We start from the raw sequence: 26,103 nt of genomic DNA, 5'->3' as shown, positions 1-26,103 counted from the left end.
AGTTTACCTCTCTGAGCCTTGAGTTCCAAAGACCTGAGGATATGTATGTTTTTTATGTCTTTTTGTGGGTGGACCAGATTTGAAGAACACTTTTCAAAATTCTGAATATAAATGGAGTATCAGGAACAAGGAATTACTGTTAATATTAGTAGTTGCAATAATGCCATCACCTTGGTGAAGAAAATGTCTACATTTTTTAGAGCTATATACGTTAAGTATTCAAGGGTACAATAACTTGAGATGTCATGAATTTGTTTTGAAATGCTGCAGCAAAAAGAAGTAAGAGGAGAGGGAAGGGGAAGGGATGGGAAGCTGGGGAGGAAACAGATAAAGACAGCATGTAGAATCAGTGAACTCCGCAGTATAGCACTGGGGTTTGAACTCAGGGCCTTGCACTTACTAGGCAGGTGTTCTACCACTTGAGTCATGCCTTCAGATCTGTTTTGCTTTAGCTATTTTTAAAACAGGGTCTCACTTTTTTTTTTTTTTTTTTTTTTTTTATATCTGGGTCAGCCTGGACCTCTTCCTAATGATGCTTCTTGAGGAGCTGGGACAACAGGAGCATGCTACCACACCTGGCTTTTATTGGTTGAGGTAGAATTTCTTGAGCTCTTATTGGTTGAGGTAGAATTTCTTGAGCTCTTATTGGTTGAGGTAGAATTTCTTGAGCTCTTATTGGTTGAGGTAGAATTTCTTGAGCTTTTATTGGTTGAGGTAGAATTTCTTGAGCTTTTTGCCCAGGCTGACCCAGAACCACAATCTTCTTGATCTCCGCTTCCTCAGCAGCTAAGATTACAGGCATGAGCATCACACCTGGTCTTTAATTCAATTTTGACATTAACTACCAGAAATTAAGGGTCACTTCTAACACCAGCCAAAGTTCAGGGGACCCCAGGTCACCCACACTTCTGACCAGTTAGAAACCCAAAGGGTTTCTATGACCTCCTCAGGTTAGAGAATTCACTAGAACAACTCACTAAAATCATCATAGTAAGATACAATCGTATTATAAAGACACAAATCAGGACCAAGTAAATGAGGAGACACATGGGGCAAGGCCTGGGAGGCTCCTGGGTGCAGAGACCCAAGCCGTCTCCCTGTGGAATGAGCACATCACCGCCTGGGCACATCAGTGAGTTCAGCAGTCAGGCTCTCCAAGCCTCCGTATCTGGAGTTTTTACTGTGGCTTCATTACCTAGGTACGATTGAATGGATTACTAGCCACGAGCCTGAGGTCAATCTCAAGTCCCCCTGTGCTCTCCAGAGGTCACAAGGTCAGGCTGGTAGCATGTGACCCAAAATGCCAAACCTCTAATGATATCACAGGCCTTTCAAGCATGAGTCACCTCAGAATAAACCCACGTATGGTCAAAGGGCCCATCATGAACAACAGATACACTCCTGTTACTTGGGAAATTACACAGATTTTAGAAGCTCCTTCTGAGGAACCCAGAGCATGGGCCAAATTCTTTACTGTACAATAATCAGGTCAAAAAATGTTCATATATTCTTGTTCTTTCCTTCCCTCAAATATGTTCTCAGCCAACAATCAAGCCATCTCATTTCCATTTCCAACAATCTCATGTCATCTTATTTCTTCTCTAAAGTATAATCTAAAATGCAAACAAACACCCCTCACACTGTTGACAGGACCGTGGTATCATACACAGTGCATGTGCTCAGCAAGAGGAACGGGCAAATAGAGGGACGCAAGACAATGTGATAACATGCAGCCATACTATGCTTTTAAAGAATAGTTAATTATACATAAAACAAGGCTCATGGTTCAAAGATTGTTTTAAATCAGGACCCAAATGTTATACCCAGTAGAATCTCTATGAGGGAAAAAAGCCAAAATATTAACAAAGTTAACCTGTGTAATAGGCTCCTAGATTCTTATTTTTTTCTTCTAGTAGCCACTATTTTCCAGATTCTGAACACATATGAATGACTTCTGTAGTGACAAAGATGTAAAAAAATAAACAAGTAACAAAACTCCCTAGATGCAACTCCCACGAAGCAGTAGCTAATGAACGGTACATGGCAACAGCTGTGTTTTTCAAGCTTACCTAGCGCTTTTTGTACTGTTCTGATCTTGCTATGGTTTCCAATCCTTCATTTCCATTTCAAACATTCTTTTTGTAAAGCCCCCTTCAGATTATTTTATGGTTTCTAGTTCCTAGGGTATGATTTCTCCCACCTTTGTCTATCAGGTCTCATCTCATGGTGGTGGTTTTCTTCTGTGGTATGTAATTTTGTCTGTAAACTCATCCTCAGCAAGGGATGTTTCTGTGGAGCCCATGTGTGCCTGCAGAGGTGCCCCTGAGGGCTGATGGGAGCAGTGGTGGCCAGGGCCAGAGGGCATCATCAGGAAGGACATTGCTGTCCTCTGCTGAGTCAGAGCCACTCTCTCAGCTAGCATACCTCAGGAGTGATTTAATCTTGACCTACTGGTGGAGAACTTTCCTAGTCCTTTTTCTCCATTTGCAAGGTGCCTCTCATAGCTCCACTCTGGATGCCCCTGGGAGCTACCAGCCTGGACTTCCAGGCACTGATGTGACTCTGACATCTTCTCTGTGTCCAGCCCTCTCTTGTGTCAGGTCTCTTCTCTTAATGTTTTTTCACTTCTCCAGCACGTCAATGTTTGAGGCATGTGGTGTCCAGTGGTGGCAAACTGTCAGGTCAAGTAGAGCACACTGGAAGGGACACCACCATCGTGTCATTCTCAGCACTCAAAACGCGGATGGAAACTAAACCAACAGCAAGTAACTAGAAGTCATTTTGGAGAACAGAGAACTACACTCTGAGTCAGACAGACTTGTATTTGAACTTTGGTACTGCTAGTTCTGTCATCTGGGATCATTCATCTATCCCACTACCCAGTCACGGGAGCATCATGAGCACTGTGTGTAATACACACAGAGCACTGCAGAGGAGACAGGCCCAACTGATACCTGCCTGCTGCGGTGTACCCTCCTAAGCTCTCGGTGCCTGTGCAAGGAGAGGCTGGGATGGCTCTATCCCAGTGACATGAGGCAGGTAGAGTCAAGAGCCTCAGAACAGGAAATAGCAAGTGGAAGAATCCTCAAGCTAGAGGCCACCTCCCACAGGGCCATGGAAAGCCTGGCCAGCTGCACCTCCCTGAGAGCACACTGTGCTGCCTCCTGGTCCCACCAATCTCTCTGAACGTCCTTCGTTCCACAGTGAAGGCATTTTATGTTCTCTACATGTTTAAGTTTTGGTCTTGGCGACAGCACTGTCCACACCTAACAGTCACATAAACGCCCTAACAGTATTCAGTCATGGGAGCTGCTATTACTCCCTGTTTCACCTGTAGCAATGAACCGTGCCCAATTCATTCAGCTCAAAAGATGTCCCCTGAAAGGAGTTGCAGCACCTTCCCTTGACAGTGCCCTCTTCTGGGGCCAGATGTCTGGCCTCCACCACTTACGAAGCTGGTGACCTTGGTAAACTATCCCCTCTCTATCCTTCAGTTTCCTCATAAGCAAGATGAAGAAGCAACAGTATCACCCCCAAAGAGTTGTGGGCAGAGCATGTAACTACAGGTAACTCCACAGAGCATGCAACAGTACCCTCAGAGCAAGTGCAAAGGTAGTTTGCTATCAAATGGGATGTAGCTCAGGGCTACAAGGCAAGCGTAGCAAGTGCAAGACCTGGGATTCCATTGCCAGCATCACAATAAGAAAAAATGCTTGCTACTATAATCTCTATTACTCACTCCTTCTGTTCATCAATGCTTTTGGCAACACCATAGTCCTTGGACACAGCCGTAGAGAAAACTGGATAATTTGTTCACTTGTAACTTCAGGCAACAGAGCAGTGCTTGGTCCCAGGGACATACTACATTAATTACTCAATAATTTTTTTCTAGCATCTACTGTGTGCCAAGCAGTGTTCTATAGGACCGTAATAGTTAACAAAACCACATAGTGCCTGTCCTCATACCATTTACATTCTACCATGAGACACAAAGGACAATTATCTCCTGCTTAGTTTTTATCTCTGTGTAAAGGATATGCAGAAAGTAAAATCCTATTATGGGACAGATTGGGGGGGGGCACCATGGGATGCTATAAAGAGGGTAGCCAGGAGGCTCCCTTGGGAGGGAAAAGTGGACAAAGTGACAGAGAAGTGTGGCTGGGTCCTAAACCTACAGCCACAGTAAGGAGTTTGGATTGTATTTTGCTCTTAGCAGGCCAGCAGTAGTCTGTTAAGTGGGGGAGTGACAGGACCCGTTGTATGTGTTTTGAAGTTCACTCTAGTCTCTGTGTGGACAATGAGTTACTGAAGGCAAGAATGGCAACAAGGAGAACATCTGGAAGATAGCTGCCACTGTTTCAGAGGAGAGGAGGGTGGCTGGGGTTGGGAGAGACTGCACTGCTTGGCTTCAAAGCTCATGACCCAAATGAACCTTCTGTGGAAGGAACTGGCTCCACACCTCTCTTGGCTCCTGGTACAGAACACACCTCCTTTCCATCTCTTCTCAGGTCCATCTCTCTATGGCCATGCAGGCATTGCATTTCACATACAGAGCACACTGCTCCCCAAGTGTTTAAGAGAGGCAGAGAAATACCTATCTACCACTGAATGGGTGATGGGACGGAGAAGAGTTCTGACCTTCTGTGGTCAGAATTTTACAGATAATGTTTAAAACAGGGTTAAAAACAAGAAGTAAGACAGGCACCAATGACTCATGCTGGTAATCCTAGTTACTTGGGAGGCTGAAATCAGAAGGATCATGGTTCAAAGCCCAAGCAAAAATGTTTGTAAGCCCAGTGCCAGTGGCTCACACCTGTAATCCTAGCTACTCAGGAGGCAGAGATTAGAAGGATTACAGTTTGAAGCCAGCCTGGGCAGACAGTTCTCAAGACCCTATCTCCAAAATATTCGGTACAAAATAGGGCTGGTGGAGCATCTTCCTAACAAGTATGAGACCCTGAGTTTAAGTCCCAGTGCCACAAAAAGAAAAAGTCTGGGAGACCCCATCTCAACAGAAAAAAGCTGGGTGTGCTGGTTTATTTATGCCTGTCATCCCAGTGACAACAGGAAGTTTAAAATAGGAGGATGGTGGACCAGGCCAGCCTGGGCAAAAAACGGGACCCTATCTCCAAACTAACCAGCTCAAAGAGAGCAGGAGGCATGTGGCTGAAGCAGCAGGGTGCCTGCCTTGCAAGCAGAAAGCCGAGTTTAAACGCCACTACTGCAAAAAAAAAAAATTAAATAAACAAAACAGAATAAAAAACAAGTAGCACAACAAACATGTTTTAAAGATTACAGGAAAACAATCAACTGGAAACGGCTGTTTCTGGGTGGGAAAGGCTCAGGGAGGTTCACCCCTCCTGCTCAGCCTGCGCACTAGGGCAGCGCCTTTCATGAGGCACATACTCAGACAGAGCTGACAGGGTGAGGAACCAAAGAACAAGCAGAGGAAGACCCAGTGCAGCATCACTTCTGCAAACCCCAAACCCGAGCCTCTGGACACATGCTGAGGGAGCACCTTCCAAGAAGGTGTGGGACTCAGGTCCAGAGGGCTGCGCAGCTCAGGGCCTGGATGGCCAGTGCATCTGTTTAAAACAGCTAAAACAAAAATTGTTTTAAGTTACAGCTGGTGCCTGGGTTGCTCTATCCATCAAGCACTTAAGATATCAAGCTGATTATTTCTCTGGCAACAATGAAGTAAGAAAGGCTGAAAGTACAGTGTTACCAGCTGCTTCTGGAGCAATTCTTACAACCTAAGTCTAAGCTGGAGCCAGAGCCAACCCAAGAGGTCTGTACATGAGGCTTTTTGTGGTTCATCTTTTCTTCCTTTTCCTTTTTCCCAAATGTATTTCGCTTCCCGTGTGCTCTTGCTGCAAACAGGGCTTGAAACACCCAGAAAAGAAACACATGTGGCTGCCGTCTCTGCTCTTGGTCTCTTCCCATTTTCTCCAGTGTGGCTGGTAGCTCTAGCTCTTCAATGACCTGCTGGGTGGCCTGGAGCAAACCCCTTCAGAATCCCCTTGAACCCATTTCCTTCCTGTGTAGCAGAGATGATGTAATACGCCTGACAGGGTGTGCAGGGCAAAGAAATATCTGCTGGTGCCAGGCACAGAGCCTGAAATACAGAAGGTACTCACTTCAGGGATGGCAATCCCTATTTGACTCATTCTGGGCACCTGCATCAGACCTGTCCCTGAGATGCTGGGGTTCCCCAGGACAACAATCTTGGTAAGAATGGAGAGGACCACAGCTGAGGCAACACACTGTGTGCCTGGTAGTGGGAATAGGAAGCTGGTGCTGTCACCAGCTCTGAGATTCTCAGGTTGTCACTTAATTCAGATACCTCCAGGCAGGCCTGAGGGGCAAGTGGGCAGGTTGCCCTCCACTGCTCACAACTAATGGGACTATTTTGGGCACCCAAGAGTGACCTGGTCAGGAACTGGCCAAAGACCTGTGGTCCCCATGAGCCAACTGACAAGACTCCCCTGGGGTTCTTGTGAGCATCCACTGGGAAATGGGGCCAGAGAGCTGGGCACTGAGGTGAACAGTGGGAACCCCACACAAAGTAGCCCTGGAGGCCAGGTGCCAGTGTGAGCAGGCTTTCAAGGGGTAGCGGGGCAGGCCGGTGGGCAGATATCCAGAATGAGTTAGGTAGCAGGCCCTGCAGGGACACCACTCTGATGGCCTGCTATGGACAGCTGATCTGTCCATATGCTCTGCCTCTCCCATACAAATTCTTTTATCAGAGCCACCCTGAACTAGTTTCTGTTTTCTACAACCAATCAAACCTAAACTAGAACTTGGGTTGCCACTCTGCAAGTGGATGTGAATTTACCAGTGGAAGCTGCCCTTGGTGGCTAGCCAGGCTTTGATGTTCCTCCATCCCATAACGAGCCAGCGTCTCAACTTGTTTATTTTTCCCGCTCAACTTTTATAATGTTCCAACTAAACAGGACAGTTTTATCAACAACTTCCAGCACAAGGAAAATAATGGAATGCTTGATTTGTAGGAAGACTGGTAGGTCTGCAAGGCTGTGTGGTGTGTGAGAAAAGCTCCCATTTTAAGATACTTGGAAACCTGTCCAGGACTCTGTCTCCCCTGTTGTTCTGGAGGCCCTGCACCCACCTAGTCACGGAGTCTCTCTTTTCCTCTGACAGCGTCTCTAGCCCCTTCCCAGTCCCTCATGTTGCAGCTCCAGGGGAATTCATGGCACCCAGCAGGGCCACTCATCTCTCCCGTGCCTTCTGCCGGACTCCTGGGAAATAGACTCTGCTCTGAGCAAACCTGCTAGAGGAAGAGCAGAAAAGGATGGCAACACTGCAGTCCTGCAGGAGTTGGGGCCTGAGGTTCATGCCAACATGAGAGGTGCAAGCTGAGAGGTAGGGGCAGTAAGCACGGTACTTCAGCCCTGTATCCACCAGGCTCAAAACTAATCGTACGGAACTTTCTGGGTCTCTTTTCTTTTGCTTTGTGTGAGACAAGGTCTCCCTATGTAGCCCAAACTGGCCTCAAACTGACAACCCTCCTGCTTTAGTTTCTCAAGTATGCCACAGTGCCTGGCTCGAACTTCCTGCTTTTAAGAAGCAGTTTGGGGGCTGGAAGCACAGCTCAAGTGGTAGAGTGCCTGCCTAGCAAGTGTGAGGGTGACCCTGAATTCAAACCCCAGCTCCACAATAAATAATACATACATACACACATACACACATACATACATACATACATACATACATACACAAAATAAGGAAGTAAGTAAAGACACAGTTTGGGCCAGAGGTGGAGACTGGAAGGATCGTAGTTCAAGGCCAGCCTAAGCAAAAACTTATTAAGACCTCATCTCAATCATTAAGCTAGATGTAGTCCCAGATACACATGAGGTATACATAGGAAGATCCTGGCTTAAGGTTGGTCCCAGGCAAAAATACGAGACCCTATTCAAAAAATAATTAAAGCAAAAAGGAATGGAGGTATGGTTCAAGTAGTAGAGCGCCTGCCTAGCAAACACAGGACAGAATTCAAACCCTAGTACTAATACAATGTCTTCACTCGTGCTTTAATAATCCAATTAAGTGCCATGATTTTAAGCCTTTACAACAGTCTCCAGAACACTGAACTGACCACCAACAGGAACCTCACTAACCTATCAGCACCACACCAGATGCAACTTACCTCATAGTCAAGGATGGAGAGGTAACTTACTTCTGCCATCACATCACTGTCACAACCATCACCATCTTATCTCAAGTTAGGCAGGTACTAGATGGTAATTGAGGCAGGATCTAAACCCAGGGCTTTGGAATCCAACCTGCAGGAACAGCCATGCTCCCTCTGTATGTTCAAACTCATCCTAAATGCAAGAAAAGCAAAAAAACCGAGCACCTCACCCCAATACAAGAGTGCTCCTCCATGAACCAATAAGGGATGTTGAAAGTCGTGATGCCATTTGAAACCAGGCGTGTAGTCCAGGTACTAGTGACATCCAGGATGCAGGGAGGTTGAAAGACTACATTTCAAGGCTAGATGTTGGCATATAATCTCAGAAGTGTGATTGTGAGATCATGAAACACTGCACCTTCTGACTCAGGCCTTCACCAGCTACCTCGACTCTCCGTCCTCAACAAAGGTTCACTGAGGTAGGTCATTTTGCTGCCAAAGCCACACCCCTGGGCAGCAGAAGCACCCTTCACATCTGTACACTAAGGAGCATGGGTCACAGACACTAACCTGCCCACCATCTTCTTCAAAAGCACCTCAATTATAGCTTCCAGTGGTACAAAGCAAGTTCATTTTCAGTCTCCCTTCTGGAAATAAGGAAACCCCAGGTAATTCTGTAACCTCCATTGCCATCATTAATATTCTAGTCAACTCATGGTCTCTGGGTCTGTACCAGGTCGCTTTCCACTGAATAAAAAGGACTTCCCTCAAATTAATCAATCCTCCCTTTGCCTGTAATATACATTAACACCCGTGGAAAGTGTGCTCTATAAAATATGCTTTGGGAAATAGTAGCCTAGAATGTTCTCACTTCGCCCATCCACTCAGATTCACTCCTGACCTATAATTCAAGAACTCACTTGAACCTCAGAGGCTGAGATGGGGAGGATTGTGACTTGAGGCCAGCCTGGGCAAACAGTTCTTGAGACCCCCATCTCCAAAATAACCAGAGCAAAATGGACTGGAGGAGTGGTTCAAGCAGTAGAGCTCCAACTTTGCAAGCACGAAGCCCTGAGTTTAAACCCCAGTCCCACCAAAAACAAAACAAAATCTCACTCGAACATCATTTCTTTGAGAAGACTCCCCTGTCTCCCAGCACAGAACCAGCCACTCTCTCTCATCTACACTCCCATAAGACTTTGTGAAGTCACATCATATATGTAGGGTTCCTTATTAGAAATTCTGTTGTCAGCGTGAGAGGGAAGAAGGAGAAAGGAAACTAAGTACGGCAGATGCTGCTGCCTACCACCACTGAACAGATTGTCTACCCTAAACACCCCCAAGCTGTCCAGTTCTCACAGACATCTTCCAAGGCAGCCATCCCAGAGCAGGTAGGATTCTAATGTCAAGAGGAAGGCATAGCCCCCAAATGTCAGTCATCTGCTTCTCTGCTCCCCACAGCCACAGTAACCTACCTGACAGAGGAAACCTAGCTCCATGTGGAGCTGGCTAGGAAACCAGATGTTCACCTCCAGTGCTGCCCCTCTCAAGAAATTTTCAAGGGTAATTCAGAGAGCACACTGCCTGGGCACTTACACTATGCCTCAACACCCTTCAGGCGAAGTACAGCCTGTCTACAGCTACAAGTCTTTCTCCCTGTAGTCTTGTAAGCCCCTTGAAAGCAGAAGGACACTGTCATCCTGTCTCTTCTGGCATCTGTTGTAGATGGGGTGTTGGATACAGGGAAGGGAAATTAGGCTGACAGAGCTCATGTCACTTTGGTTTCTACCATGGTGAAATTTGCACCAGCATACCCTTAGGGTGCCAAAGGGATCAAAAAGTCTACCTGTCCAACCATCTGCCTAAAGCCTGTCTCTTTTCTCTTCCACTAGGGCCATCTCTGCTGCAGACTTAAAGCAGCACTTCACCCAACCCCAACCTCTTCTCCCCCGTGGGGACATAATTTCTTCATTGGGATAAAGCCCAAATCCAACCATCTGCAGTTTCCCCAATGATGTCAATCTGTCATTTACTGAAAGAGACAAACAGAATCATCTTGCCAGATGATTCTGAAGCTGCCACCAACCAGCACCTCTTGTCAGAAGTGATGTTTGGGGTGCCAGAATTAATAGCCCTAAAGTCAGACCAGAAGTTCACTAGGGAGCTAGAAGAATACTAAACTCTCTTCAGCACCTTTCAGAAATACTGGGGAGAGGGGCAGTAACAATTAAGAGAAGTCTCCACTCACTCAGTTCCAAATGAGTGAACTTCAAGTGAAAACTCTTAACAGAGAGCAAAGGCTTTGTGAGACAGCACTGCAGTTCAGCCCTACCATAGCAATATGGAGTCAGAAGTCCAATTTACTTTCTCCTGTCTTTGCTTAAAACCACACACATATGCATGTGATCCTTCTGTAGGAGACAGAGAAGACTTTCGAAAGGATGCTGTGGCATTTTGTACCCTTACTCTAGCAAGCCAAGGATTTATTTCATTTAGAACAAATAAGGTTGCTCCTCTTCACAGTTCACAGTTAAAATTAACCTCCCAAGGCAGCAAGGCAAAGGCAACACTCCAGAGATCAGTTTCCATCTAACCAAGAGAAACTGAGGTCTAACTACAACCACTTCCTAAGTTGAAAGGAAGGAGCGAAGGAGTTGGAGGGAGGGAGGCAGAGAGGGAAGGAAAGAGGGAAAGCCATTTAAAACACTGGTTTAGAGTACTCAAGGGGAACTGAGTTTGATGTTTTCAAGTGTAGCAAGAAGCCCAGATTAATACCAATAAATGTGCCTTTTTCTCATTTTGATGCTGGAAGATGCCATGTTCTTCTAAGCGATCTCTGGAAGAGCCCTTCAGCTACAAGGAAGGGTAGGACACAGGCCAGTCTGAGTCTAGTGAGTAAACCCTGGTCACCCACCCACCACTCATCCAGGCCACCGGCTGCTCCTGTGAGAAGCTGTGGGCAGCAGGAAGTAAGGTGGGATCCCTACCCCAGGTCCCCACTTGCATGCCTCAGGGGCCCCTCATCTGTGAGATAAGAGAGAATACTTGCCTCACAGGTCTGTATAAGATCAGGAAGTTTATGCTGAGCAGCCAACTTTGGTGGAAGGAGAATGGAAGTGATTACTATGTCTTTTTCCTCTTTGTAAGACTCAGGTCACTAAGAGACTCCTGACTGCAGCCCTGCTAGGTGAATTACACCTCTTCACCCTTTCTTTGTGCTCAGACAGACCCAGGTGACAGGTACTTTGGATTCAAGTTCAAGAAGCTCCTATAAAGAGGAGGGTAATGGCTGGTCAATTGCCTCCAAACCACCCAGAGTGAGGAACTTCTGCCTCCTAGTGCAGATGCAGGAGATTCCTAACCCAGGGGTTATTTACAGACACTACCAGGAGGTCAAGGAGGGAGATGATGCTTGGAGCCAAGAATCTAAGCTCTGAATCCATCACCCTCCCAAAGAAGGCTATGGTGCCTCACATGGACCAGCTCCACTTACCCCCACCATCTATAGTTCCATGTCCCTTAGAGGAACAAGGGACAAACTAAGGACCAGGGTGATTTATGGACTGTATTTATCCCCTACATCTTTAGCAAGGGTTCTGAAGCCAACATTACATTGCATTGTAAAATTCTCAGTCACTATCTTAACTTGAGAAAGGAGGACACAGACAGGTTCCAAAAGGGTCGGTACACTTGGGACAGCCTACTCCCAAACACTCCACTGTCAGTAATTCATTACAAGAAGAATTGGTTTTTAAAAGCAAACAACTGTAATGGACCAAAAAATTCTTAAGCAGGCCAGGGCCTCTAGTTATCTAGTCCATCTCAGCTCTAGGAAAACTTCTTTTCCAGATAGTTACCCATTCACACAAATCAAGCCAGAACTTCAGAATGAGGAGGACTTGGAATAAATTAGGTCAAAGAATAAGTCCCTGGAAAAGTAAGAATTTTCATAAAAATGGCAGTCTCTGCTTAGTCTTCTCAGGCATTAGTAAATGTGGGAGAAACAGAAAGTAACTTAATGATCTGGTAAAATGTTTACAGGTCCAAGCATCCTTGCAGGCAAACATTGCCTGAGATCAGCAGGCCTGGTGGACCTTTCTTAGGCAGATTCACTGGGATGGCACCAACTGTGCCTTGGAATGCACCTCCACCTTCACCTCCACCTCTACCCACGGGCTCCCCCACTAGCAGTCCAGTCACCATGCCCTGCTCCCTCCCTCCTGGGGCTCTGGTTCCCACACTCTCTTTCCCTACTTCTGTTTCCCCATTGCTCAGTGACACAGAAAAGAAGCTGTTTCCCCACTAGAATGGCACTTCCAGAGGACAGGGGTCTTCCCTGAGCTCAATGTAGGGTCTGCCTGGCCCAAAGGAGAGTCCAATAAATTTTAGGTAAACACATGAGTGAGCAAGCCAATGAACAAAGCAGTAAATGACAAAATGAGGGGATAAATGAATGAAAGATCCATATCCCTCATTTTAATTAATTTTAACTCCCACTTTAATTAATTTCAACTAACATTTCTTGAGTACCGAATGTATCAAGTTGTACAGAATTAATAAATAATTGCAAGCTGAAAAACTCCACAAAAGTACCTGCTGGGTGTGGGGCGGGGGTGGGGGGGGGGCGGTGCTTCCCTGGCCTGGTACAACCCTGCTGTGTAAGGCCCAGGGAGAACACAGAAAGGAGCATCTCTACTGTTAACCAGTGACACTGATTCTCTAGGGTACCTGAACAGAGCAGCAGGCCCTGTGACAAACAGAGCCCTGAGAGAACCCTAACCCCAGCTTAGGGCAAGCCAAACCTGCAAGGAAGTTCTTCCAAGAGTCAAGAAATAACTGTCACAATTATACTGATAACAAATAACTATTAATTATAACAATAATGGGTAAATAATTCCATTAATAATGGAAGAGAGGGAGGGAAAGGGAAAAGAGAGGAGGGATGGGAGGAGGGAAGAAATGCCAAGTGGTTAAGTGGCTAAGCCGAAGATCACAGAATAAGCAGTTACAGGGGTCCATTTTCACCCCCAAGCAGGAATCTCTGGTCCTGATCCACCTATTCCATTATAATATGCAGATTCTTCTCTACTGCTTCCTTGCCACAGTGTGCAAAGGACTTGCTTCTTAGGAACACAAGAAAGCCAGACTCATTCTCAGACCTGCTTTGCTGCCCCTTAGAGTGCTGTGCCTCTTACATGACATAGGACTGGTACCCCACTGACATGTGGCAATCCTGCTTCATGCTCAGGATTTACCATCACTGATATATTCTAAAGACGAGGTGTCTCTATCTAATGGAGCATCGAGCTTGCTATTCAACAGGCCAAGGACAATAGTGACTCACTGATCAAATCAATAAACGGTGTCATCAACTAACAGATTATCCTAGGAACTTTTATTTACACTTACAGCACAAGATTCATTCCACAGTTCAAATATTCTCATATTGCATGATGGCAAAAAGGCTGATACTGCTTTGGGAAAGTCCCTCAGATTTGAAGGCTAGCAGGCCTGAGCTCCAGAAACAATCAGTGTAATTCACCATATTAACAGAATGTGGAAGAAAAACAGTATGTCATTTCAGTAGTGTAGAAAATACACTTCAGAAAATTCAACAACTCCTCATTGTAAGAGTGCTTACCACAATGGGAAGAGAAGGCAGCTTCCTCAAAACAAACAACATGCATAAAACCCCAGAGCAGACGTCATTAACAGAGAAATATTAAGTGTTTGTCCCCAGGACCAGAACCAGATGAAGACATCCTCTCTTACACCTGCTCGCCAACATTATCAGAAATTCTAGCCAGAACAACAGGCAAGAAAAGAACACAAGGATTTTTAGAAGGTATAAAGATTAGAAAAGAATTGACACTGTTTTTGTTCTTAGGCAACATGACTACTTATGTAGAACTCTTAAGTCAAATAAATATAAAAATATATATTACAAAGGATTAGAGGGTTAAATGACTCCTATAACTCCATAATTTTTTTCTTGGCAGTACTGGGGTTTGAACTCTAGGCCTCATGTTTGTAGGCACGCGTTATACCACCGGAGTCATTCTGCCAGCACCATTTTGGGTTGGGTATTTTCAATAGGGTCTCACAAACTATCTGTCCAGTTGACCTCCTGATCTCTGCCTCCTGAGTAGTTAGGATTACAGGTGTGAGCCACTGGCACCTGGCCAATAAAATTTTTTTAAATCATAAAAAGTGAGCAAAAGATGTGAAAAATGCTTCATAAAAGATATACAGATACCCAAAAACACATTAGAGTATATAATATTATTAGTCATCAGGGAAATGCAAATTAAAACCAATGTAATACCACCACAAATCCACCAGAATTTCAACTGCCAAAAACCAAAGCGCTGGACAACCTCAAGAACCCAGAGCAACAGGACCTCTCCCACACTGCTGCAGGGAAAGAACAACACAATGTTAAACCTGGGGACAAGTACACAGCTGCCCACTGCAAACTCCTTTAACAAATGTTGTGGGGGAAGCATCACGAAACTACAAGCAAACAGAAGGGTTTTCAGAGCTTTGTCCCTCCTGAAGCAAGGGCATCCTTTCCACCCTATGAATCAAGATCCTCTGTCCTGTGCTATGGGTACCCAGACTGGGCGTCTATTCTGTGTCAGGCCAGGCAATATTTGTACGCCAAGCCAGTATAGACCATAGATACACAAGTTGTTTCAGGCTCATCCCAGGCACCTGTCCAGGCCCCTGTGCTTACTCCCAGACTCTGACACATTGCTCTTGCCTCTCAAGAACTCCTGGACCTGCAGTGTAGCAGTCCCTTAAGACCCTTTCCTAGCAGCCACTTAAGACAGCTCCCCTCCCATTTCCGATCTGTGCGCCAAGGAGCTACCAAGTCTCCTGGCAGGAAAGAGAATGTAGGGAAATTATTAAAAGAACGTGATATTGCCCCAAGGATAAGACACACCTCACTATATTTTAGATGACACGTATGCTTTTAAATTTTTTTATTAGCATATAATAGTTATACATGGGGATACATTGTGACATTTACATATGTGCTTGACATATACACTTTTATTGCAGTTTTATTTTAATATGCGATGGAAGAAAATGAAACTAACACTTTCAACCCATGAGTTAAAGAATATTACTCAGCAAATAGTTAAGTAAAAGAAATGAGTCCATGTAAAGCAAAACAAAAATAACAGTAAGATAAAAATGCAATGGTGGACTGTAGCAGCTAGGAGAAGAATCAACAGCAACCTGTCCCATTCCAGGGCTGTGCACTGAACCCCATAGTGCCACATCCACCTATGGCCACAGATGTACTGCTGGGACAGATGCACTGGCTGCTATAAAGACCAAGACTAACCGCAACAGTGCCATGGCTGGTTTGCAGGAAACCCGCATTGAGCTAATTTAAGTCTGGCACTTCCGACTGAATCTTCCCTATGGCTTCAATTCAGATTCTTTCCCTATCAGCCCCAGGTATGGCTGGGGAGTTGAAAACACATGGCCACAGAGAGCCCTGTAAAGCTGGTGGAGAAAGCTTCCCATGTGTTTTCTTGTGTTTAGTGCCACAAAACTGGAGGTCTGGCACACAACAGGCATACCATAAATATATGATAAATGAAATCTGACTACACTTGAGGCTGGACTTTTCAAATTTAAGTTTACAAACCAAAGTGAGCACAACAGTTTGTCAGGGCACAGAAAGTCAAAACATAAATTAGACAAAGCTTTAATTTTTCAGGATAGTAACTCATTTAAAATATTATTTCTGTAAAACAAATATAATCAATTTGTGGGGGCAATTTGGCAACATCTATTAAAATGCAACCACCCTACCAGTTTTCTACTTCTAAGAAACACTTCTACAAGGAGAAAAAAGATATGTTCCCCAGCAAAACACTGGCAACACCCCAAATGCCCACTGTAAAAAAGCCTGATTAAGCTGGGTACAGTGACTCATGCCTGCAATGCCAGCTACTTGGAAGGCCGAGATCAGGAGACTCTCAGTTTGAGGCCAGCCTGGGCAAAAAGTTCACAAGACCCTATCTCAATCAATAAAGCCTGGCATAATGGCGTGTGCCTGTCATCCCAGCTATGTTTAGGAGGCATAAACAGCAGGACTCTAGTCCAGGCTGGTCCAGGCAAAAACATAAAACCCTACTGGAGGGCTGGCAAGTGGCTCAAGCAGCAGAATGCCTGCCTAGCAAACATGAGGCCCTAAGTTCAAACCCCAGTACCATAAAAAAAAATTACATTAAAAAACAAAACTCCACTGGAAAAATACCTAAAGTGAAAAGGGCTGAGGGCTTGGCTCAAATGTTTGAGCATCTGCCTAGCAAGTATGAGGCCCTGAGTTCACACCCCAGTACCACTCAAAAAAAAAAAAAAAAGAAGCCTGTTAAATGGTACATGGACATAAGGCAATGTCCTGCAGCCACTGAGCCAGCGAGAAGCTGAGCTCTCGACTCCTGTGGATGATATCCAGGATATCACTAAGCAGGAGAAGAAAAACACAAAGAAGAGAAGGGCAATGCAGTCCCACCACGAAACACAAAATCAACTTGAAAATCAACCCTAACACATTACTGTGTGGACAAAGTCACGTGAACACACTAACCTGTGAACTTCACTGTAAGGGCAGATTGGTGCTCTATTTCTCTGAAAGCATTTGTGAAATGCCTGAATGTGATGGAAACTGCACAGTCAGAACAAAGTTTAAAAACAAACAGGATGTTCAAATGTAAAAATGCATTCATTAAAAAAAGAAAAAAAAGGTGGGGTGGGAAAATGTCCTCTTCCCGTGGGCCTGGTCAGATGTCTTCCATGCCCAGGTCAGAGGCTGCCCTCTGGAGCCCTTTGGAGAAAGGTAGTATAGCACCCTTCCAGAAGAAAAAGCCTCTCCTGGAAGCAAGGAGCCTCTGAGGCAGGAATGCCTCCAGTGTCACTGCAAAAGAGTCAGTACCTTCTCCTCTCCACAGTTCAAGCTCCTGCCCTGTTGCTAGTCTTCAACATTTTAGCCAGCCCTCAGGACAAAGTCCCTATGGACCCAAGCCCACCACCAGAAGAGGGACCCAGCTAAAAAGGAAGACCTTTTTGTGTTTTGAGCATTTTAGTTGTTTTAGAGACCTTGGGGATGAGACCTTCCTTAGAATTTTTGTTTTTATTTCAGTACACATATACATAATTCAACCACAAGAACTATTTCTCCAAAGGAAATGCTGAGGCCACTGGAGAGTGTACACTTTATTAACACTAAGCAATTCAGTAGCAAAACCAGTCCACCAATTTGACAAGAGGAGAGAATGGAGTGGAGGCTTACTCTATAGCTGTATAAAACCACATGGTCTTTACATAGCCCAAAGGTTGCTGCAGGCAAGGAAGGCTGGCCTCTCCTCTCCTTCCCTCTCATCCACATCCTCCCCCCACCTACCCTTAAATAACATCGCTTAGGGCTACAACCCTCAGAGCTGCCAGAGCAAGGCACAATACATTCAGAAACTTATGGACCCACACATCCCAAAGCTCAGAACTGCACAAACAAAAGGTTAAGGGAGGGGTCTGGGGTAAAGGGAATAAAGGCATAAAGATTAAAGTCACAGACATAGACAGACGGCTCCGTTTTTAATAACTAAAAACACGAGTTGGGTCTGAATGTGTCCATTGTCTGGCAGAGGGGCAGTCTTCACAGGCAGGACTGGCTGGCGACAGGAACAAGATTTACCGAGGGAGGAGGGTCAGACCTCAGCCCTGAGCTCCCTGTGCTGCTGATGTGGGCACAGCAGCCAGGTGAGAATCCCAATGAAGCTGCCTCACGCTCACTCTCATGTCAACTTCAGGAACGGGTGACACAGACCTCTCTCCCTCCCAAGGTGCTACTGGAAGTACAGACTAGTACAACCTTCCGAGAAACAACTTGGCACCGTAGACCGGAGGTATGAAAATACATCTGCCTTTGGCCCTGTCATTTCACTTTTAGGACATAGCCTCAGGAAATAATTCAACCCGGGACAGACCTTGATGCACAAAGATATTCTGTACAGCATTATTTATAACAGCAAGAAATCAGGAACAACCTAAATATCCAACACTAGAGGGAACAATATTTATTTATTTACAATCTGCCTTATTGAAAAAAGGATGTAAAGCAGCTTACAAAAACACACAGAACAAAGTGGGAGAATGTAAGAGAAGGACCCACAGCAACAGAAATAAAGGATTCCTTTAAAAAAACAAGGACATGTGGTGGGACAGTAGGTCAAGTGGTAAAGTGCTTGCCTAGCAAGCACGAGACCCTGAGTTGAAACCCCAGCACTGAAAAAAAAAAAAAAAAAAGCCGTGGCTGGGCTGCAAATTCTTAGTACGCTGTGAACATCCAAGCTCTTCTTACAGGGATCACAGGACAAAGCTGCAGCCCCAGCAACATCACCAACAGCGCCTGCTGCGTGCCCCTTGCTGCACAGGGTCCCCAAAGGCCTGTCCATAACCCAACAAGATACTGGTCATTCTGCCCCTGCTTAATAGAAAGAGATCTAAGCTCCAAGGCCACCCAGGGCCAGTGAACAACAGACCCAAGTTTTGAACACAAATTTCTCAATGCTTCCATACCACCACAGGCTTAAATAATTGTATATTCATGCAGTAGAATGCCTACAGGCAAGAAAAAGTGGTATTTACAGAAAGTGATTAATGGTGTGGGAAAATACTTATGATTTAATGTGAAAGTTTAAAACTAGCAGAAAAATTACATGAGATGTATAATTTCAACCATGATTATCATTTTCTTATAGGTTTGCCTATTACCCAAAAAGAATTAGAAAAAAGTGAATCTATTTAAAAGACACAGAAAGACCATTATAGCCTTGCATCACAGCCCTCATCCTACTCACATGCATACCAGCTCACTTTTGTTTTAAATAAGAATTCTGCGTCTAGAGTAGAAATAAGAAAATATATATGCTGAGACCTGTGCAAAGGAAAATCATGTGTTTGTGTTCATCACTGCTGACTACAACAACTGGACAATTTCCTTTGGCTCAAAACCTTGTCTTTGCACAGTTATTTGGGGTATATATGTCAGAAGAGAGTATTATGAATCAGTTGGTTTCCTTTTATTTTCCTCTGTGGACACAAGCAGAGAAGAAGTCACAGACATATTTTCTCAGGCCTTCCTCCTAGTTGCAGCACAGACCCAACCACATGGATGAACTCTAGCAGCAAAAGGCAGCAAGGGCAACCCCCACAGGGTGGCCAGCACACTGTAGCCAGATGGCTATTGCTACTTGTGGAAGCTTGATTCTTAACTGCGGCCCAAATGCCTCCTACAAGAGTTCCATGCATTTTGTTGGGACTGAGGGTCTCAAGAGGCTGTTATAACTGCTAATCTAGACATACTGGTCCCCGTCAAGCAGTGAACTCTGGCTTTGCCATCTTGACCCAATGCCAACGTGTCTTTCCAGGATGCTGGGAAGGTCTAGCCACTGAAAACCAACAGAGGGAACCGCCCTCTGCAAGCAGGTATAGAAGATACTTGTGTACCCAAGACAGAGGCAAGGAGACAAGCACACCAGTCAGGCCCCACACACTCCAAATGATCTATTGATGGCGGGACTCCAAGTTTTGACTTTTCCTGTTGGTCACCAAATGCAGTGCTCAGCTCTAATAAGCAAACTCGGTTTTCCATTAGGAGACAAAAGAATAACAAGTCCCAAGAGTTGTTTAATTACCTCTTTAAAATTTGCCCCTCCGTAACTGTGGAGTTAAGTTAATTGTCCACATTGGGAACTAGCTTCCTGAACGGCACAGCAATGGAAAGTCAGTTGTGTTTTAGTAATCTGAAAGGAAAAAATATATTTTAAATGCTTTCATATTTAAACAAATAGAAGGAAGGCAGATTTTTTTTATGTTTCCTCAACTCCAAAAGCCACAGATAGTGGCTCCTAAACTTAGCAATAATTTAGATTAAAGAAAGCATCATACACTGCCAACAGACTATATGCAAAGTGTTACCAGGAACCACCCAGGGCTCTGAAAAGAGCCAGGCAGGAGGAGGCCAATAGGTAGCACCAAGTGACCACAGCTGGCCACCTGAGTCAAAGGACTGGGAGGAGCAAGGAAGACTCCCAGTCAGAGCTGCAGGTGAACTTTCATGCAAGGGAAGCGGGTGATGATTAAACTAATAATATTCATTGTAGAAATTTGAGAAAACAGCACTGGGGAAGAAAAGCTATAGGAGAAGAACTTTTTATAAAAGGAAACTAAAAAGTCAGTCAGCTACATTCCCAGCTCCTGAACTGAACCCCTGTTGACATTTGTTATCTCTCCTTCTGGGCTTTTTCCTGTGTTCGTGTTTTCTATGCATTACTGAATTAAGCTGAAACGGAGTTCCTTGACTGGTTTTCAAGCAGTTTTCATGTTGTTAACATTTCTTCATAAATAGCACGGTAATGAAGGGCTACACAAGTCCCTTAGTCTGCCTCAGGTGGTGGCTCCCAATCTTTTGCTCTTGTAGGCAAACATCTTTGTGCAGAAAGCTCGGGCTCATTTCAGGGTGTTTCCTAGAAGAAGAATCATGAAATTGCAGAGTGGAACTTACTGAAGGAGCCAAATAAATTTCCCACAAATCCCAACAGGCGGGGCCAAGCTGAAGCAATGACTAACCTGTCATTGAAACAGTCAAATCCCTCCCACTCAGCCACTGCTGGTTCCCATCCCCCAGGGCATCTGATCTGCCAGTTCCCCTGTAATGGCTGTCTCTGTCCTGTGCACCACAGAACAGGAGGCACCCACAGTGAAAACCACCAGGTTCCTCCCACACGACATCTGATCCACACAGCAGTCTAGAGCAAAATGAGGCAGCAGCCCACACCTCACACAGGTGGACCGCAGGGACAGCATAATAACCAGACCAGCCAGGGCTTGGCGTGGCCTGTTAGATACCATGACACCTCACCAGCCTTCACTCCAAGGCCAGCTCCGCCATTGCCACTGCACCACTGCCACTCCAACACACAGCCACACCCAATACTGCTTCATGTCTTTCTTTAAACAACTAACTTTGCCTTGGTTTTGAAAAGCTGTGTTTTCCCCTTAAATGACACTGTACACCCATGCTCACAGAAGCATTGCTCACCACAGGCTAACAGAAAGATCGACTCAGTGCCTACATGCAGATGAATGGAAAAACAGAACATAGCATACACATACTATGGAATATGATGCAGCTTTAAAAAGGAAATTCTAACATAGGCCATGGGTGGATTTACCTTGAAGACATTGCACTAAGTGAAATCAGCTAGTCACAAAAGGTTAACATGATTCTATTTATGTGGGGTCCCCAGAGCAGTCAAGAGTCATACAGACAGGAAGTAGCATGGTGGATGCCAGGGGTTTGGGGAGTTGGTGTTAAGTGGGTAGAGGTTTCAGTTTGGTGTGATAAAAAACTTTCAGTAATACATAGTGAGGGATGCCTAACAGTGTGCATGTACTTACTATCACTGAGTTGTACACTTAAAAATGTTGACGATGGTAAATTCTATGTCCCATGTATTCTACTACAGTAACAAATCCTCACAAAAATACCAAAAAGGAAACATTATATGGTTACCATTAGTGGAACTATGACATGCCAAAATTAGAAAGCACACACCTACATATACATCAAGAATATATATCTGTACATATATATATAATAAGCAATGTTGACATACTCTTGCCTTCAGTGAGGTGCTTACCCATGCCAGGGAGGGAGCTGAGCCAGCACCCATGGCCTCTCCCCTTGTGTCAGAAGAGCTACAAGAAGACCTCTCTTGGCAGGTAATCAGTGGGTGATCTAATGCCACTTGATCTGGGCAGCCCACTCTCCCCGCACCACCCCCCCACACCAACACTTGTGTCATAGTGGTTTGGGTACCAACTTTGGGATCCCCCAGACTGTGTGTGTGCCTGTGGCCCTCAGCCCACCTGTCTAGCTCCCACAGACCCACATGGAAGGAAAGGCAGTCCTAGGATTGAGCCCTACTTTACACACAATCACCCTTCGGTGGAACACCAGGTGAAGAGGGTCAGAAAGACAACAGATGAGGGGGCTGGGAGATCACCACACACCCTTAGGCACAGAGCCACTGGTCTCTGAGAAACCAGTACCCTTGGGGAAAGACGTAGAGCCAGAAAACTGCAGACAACCAGGCAGCCCAAGCAAAGGAGGGCTACTGGCAACCTACCTTGCTTGTCCAGTCAAAATGTACAAGGGCGTTTGGAAATAGTCGATTAGATATGATACTGTGGAATACTAATACCAAAGGTCTGAGTGGAACACATTAGCTATGCATTCCAAATACCTGATTCCAGGGCTGTCTGCAAAGCAGATACTTTCGCCATCTAGTACAAAGGGTCAACAATGCCAAGGCCACCAAACTTTTGCCTGGGGCAATGTGGCAGCTTGCCAGACAACCAAAAGCTGCACCTGATTGGCATAAAACAAGTCAAAGGAGCCTCTTTCATCCACCTCCTAAAAGAGGGGCCCCGAGGCTGCTACTGCCTGAGCATTTGCCCTTCTGCCAAGCCTCACTCAGGTGGCAGAATTTTCATCTCTCTCCCCATATTGCACCTCCTCCCACCCTTCCTTCTACTGTAAGCCCCTCTCACCTCCTCCCTCCTTGCCACTGCTTACCCAGTGAGGTAGGACAGCCTACTTCCTAATTTGGGTTCCCTCCTTCCTGTCTCCCATCCCTTCCCACAGGCCCCACCTAAAAACAGCCTCCTGACCACTCCCCTTCACTCCACTGAAGCCAGGGTGAGCTTTGTAAGCCACAGACCTTCACTTCCCTGCTGAAAACTCTTCAAAGATGCCTCTGCCTCCAGAAAAAGCCAGGTATGTCTTGGCCCAGGACACAAGGCCTTCACAATCAGCTTCCAGCAAGCCCCACCAGCTCACCACTAGCTGCCCATGCCTGCTGACCCCTTACAGGGGTGTCAGCCTCTGCACAGTCAGCACCCATTTTCTGTAACTCTCAATCTCTCACTGGCTTCCAGGCCAATTCCAACTCACTCAACAGGACTCCACACAGATGTCACCTCCTTGAAGAATTCCTCCCTGACTCCCACTTCAAGCCTCCATGATGCTCTTCACAGTCTGTGACTATGGCACATCTGTCTCACATTCTCAGGTTTGTGTTACAGACCATCTCTATCCTCCAACTCAGAGAACAGAAAGCTTGAGTCCTGCAGGCAGAGTTGCCTTTTATCTGCCGGCTGACTCAGTGCCTGACATTCAGCATGCCCTGCTCTTAGCAGGTGTTAAATGCCCATTCATCAAAAATAAATTTAAAATGGCATTCACCCTCACCACACGGGCCCATCCACTGATTAGGGATCTTCTTCCTCACAAGCAACAGAAATGGAGAGTTTATAAAAAGGACACCAGAGCCTTGCAGCTCTGAGAAGGTGCAGCAGCCTGGTACACTACTACCATTCGCACACCGACTTCCAGAGGCCTGGCTTCTCTGCCTCTTCTTTCCAAGTTTCAAAGTCAGGGAAGAACGTCCTTTAGTACGTTTTACCTAAGGTTATCTATCCTTGAGCCAACCAAACATGGATGAGGCTGAGAGTGGTCAGGGTGAGCACACTCAAAGTGGCCCACAGAACAGGTGTCCAAAGATGAGAGCGGGACAGCTGAGGGGTAATCAGACCTTCCCCATGGAGCTTCCAGCAGCTCATGTTCACGCTCAGGTTTTGGATTCTGAAAGTAATGGCATTGCCATGCTGAAACATGACAAGGAGGTCAGTAACAATGCCTTTTTTTTCTAACTAACTGGGAAGTATATGACAAATATAAACTTACTAAAATATTCAGAGCCCTTCCTGTCCTAAGGAACATAATTTCCTTGTGGCTACTTCAGTTATCTCATTAATAAGGCTGACTTCCTTCCCCTCTGCCATCTGCCAAGCAGGGCATAAAATTCCGCTCAATGCAAATACTCACTGTACCCCTTTAAGTGTCGGGGTAGGGTGACTGTGTAGATGACAGAAAACAAGGCTCCACCACCCCTGTGGACAGAAGCCTCAGCAATTAAGAACCCAGGACCAGCTGGAGACAGCAGGTGAGACAGCAGGAAAGGTAAGACAGAGCTGTCTGAGAAGCTGGAGGAACAGTGCCTTCTCATGGCTCAACAGCATCTATTATTAACCTGGCCTCAAAAAACAAGGGGAAATGTGTTTAAGAATTCAAAGCATTGAGAAAGAAATTCAAAACAAGGATAGATGTATAAATCAACAGAACAGAACTGAGAGTCCAGACAGAGACCTTCATATTTATGGTCAACTGATTTTCAGCAAGAATACCAACATAAATCAAAAAAGGAAAGAATAATTTTTCAAGAAATAGTACTAAAACAACAAGATGTCCATGTGTGAAAGAAAACATTGCCTCTCCTCACACAATATACAAAAGCTAGCTCCAAATGTACCAAAGACCTAAATATAAGAGCTGAAACTCTTGGAAGAAACAGATATAAATCATGAATTTGGACTGTGCAATGGCTTCTGTGATATGACACCAAAAGCACAATCAACAAAAGAAAAAAATAAACTGGACTTCTTCAAAATTAAGGAGTTGGGGCTTCAAAGGATATTATTAAGAGAGGGAAAACAGATTATTTAACCATTAAAAAGAATGAGATCCTGTCATCTGCAGCAACATGGATGAGCCTAAACGATATTCTGCTAAGTGAAGTAAGGCTGGCACAGAAAGGCAAACGCAGCATGTTCTCACTTCACATGTGGAAGCTAAATATTTGATCTCATATAAGCAGAGAGTAGAACAGGGTTATCAAAAGCTGGAGAGAGGGGTGGTGATGGAGAGAGGATGATTAGCAGTTACAAAATCATAGTTAGTTGGGCAGAGGAAGTGCTAATGTTTTGTAGCACAAGGTTAACTATGTTTGGCAAAAATTAGTATTTCAAAATAGCTAGGAGGGAAGATTTTAAATGCTCCCAACACAGGATGGCCGAGGTGATGGATATGCCAACCACTCTGAGATAATCAGTACACCCTGTATATATATTTATATATATATATATGTATGTGTATATATATATATATATATATATATATATATGTTGAAACACCGTACTGTACCCCTCAGATGTATACAATTATTAAGTGTCAATGTTTAAAGAGTGCTTTAATGTTTAAAAAATAATAATAAAAGAACCCACAGAATGGGAGAAAATATTTGCAAATCATATACCTAATAAGGGACTATCTGGAATATATAAAAACTCTTGTAACTTAACAATAAAAAGACAACCTAATTTAACAATATGCAAAGAGCTGAATCAGCATTTCTCCAAAGACGACACAATGGCCACATGAAAAGATGCTTGGCATCACCAGCCATCAGGGAAATGCAAATCAAAACCACTAGGGTGGGTATGATTAAACACTAACGCAGACAATAGTAAGTGCTGACAAGGATGTAGAGAAGTTGGTAGAGTACACTGATTGCTGGTAGGAATGTAAAATGGCACAGATGCTGTGGAAAACAGTTCCCCATAAAGTAAACAGAAACCATATAACCCAGAAATCCCATCCCAAGTATATACTGAGGAGTACTGAAAACGTGTTCATACAAAAACTTGTACCTAGCTACTCACAGCAGAATTATTCATAGTAATCAAAAAATGAAAACAACTCAAATGTCTATCAACTGATAAACAGATTTTTAAATGTGGTATAGCCATACAAAGAAGTATTATTTGGTCTTAAAAAGGAAGGCAATTCTGACACATGCTTCAACATGGATGACCCTTGAGCACTTTATGCTAAATGAACAATCCAGGAAAAAAAAAAAAAGGCAAATTCTGTACGATTCCACTTACATGAGGGAGTGGAGTAGTCAGCTCAACAGAGGTGGCATGGTGGACACAGGGAGGGGGAGGGGGAGCTAGTGTCTAATGAG

General features: G+C 44.9%; 1 protein-coding gene across 2 annotated transcripts in view; it reads right to left on the bottom strand.

Moving 5' to 3' along the window:
* Positions 1 to 26,103, bottom strand: part of Eefsec (eukaryotic elongation factor, selenocysteine-tRNA specific) — a 188,286-nt gene that overhangs the window by 136,579 nt on the left and 25,604 nt on the right. Inside the window, exons 1-2 of one of the 2 annotated variants that reach the window (XM_074044591.1) lie at positions 20,508 to 21,819; positions 19,870 to 19,977 (exon numbers count right to left, since the gene is read on the bottom strand). The exons of the other annotated variant lie outside the window; for it this stretch is intronic. The gene's annotated coding sequence lies outside the window, so the exon portion shown is untranslated. Of the gene's footprint in view, positions 1 to 19,869; positions 19,978 to 20,507; positions 21,820 to 26,103 lie in introns of those variants that run through there. 2 annotated transcript variants of the gene reach the window in all.

The sequence above is a fragment of the Castor canadensis genome, chromosome 10 (assembly GCF_047511655.1).
Source record: "Castor canadensis chromosome 10, mCasCan1.hap1v2, whole genome shotgun sequence".
NCBI classification, from domain to species: domain Eukaryota; kingdom Metazoa; phylum Chordata; class Mammalia; order Rodentia; family Castoridae; genus Castor; species Castor canadensis.
This window is presented reverse-complemented; position numbering and strand designations above follow the sequence as displayed.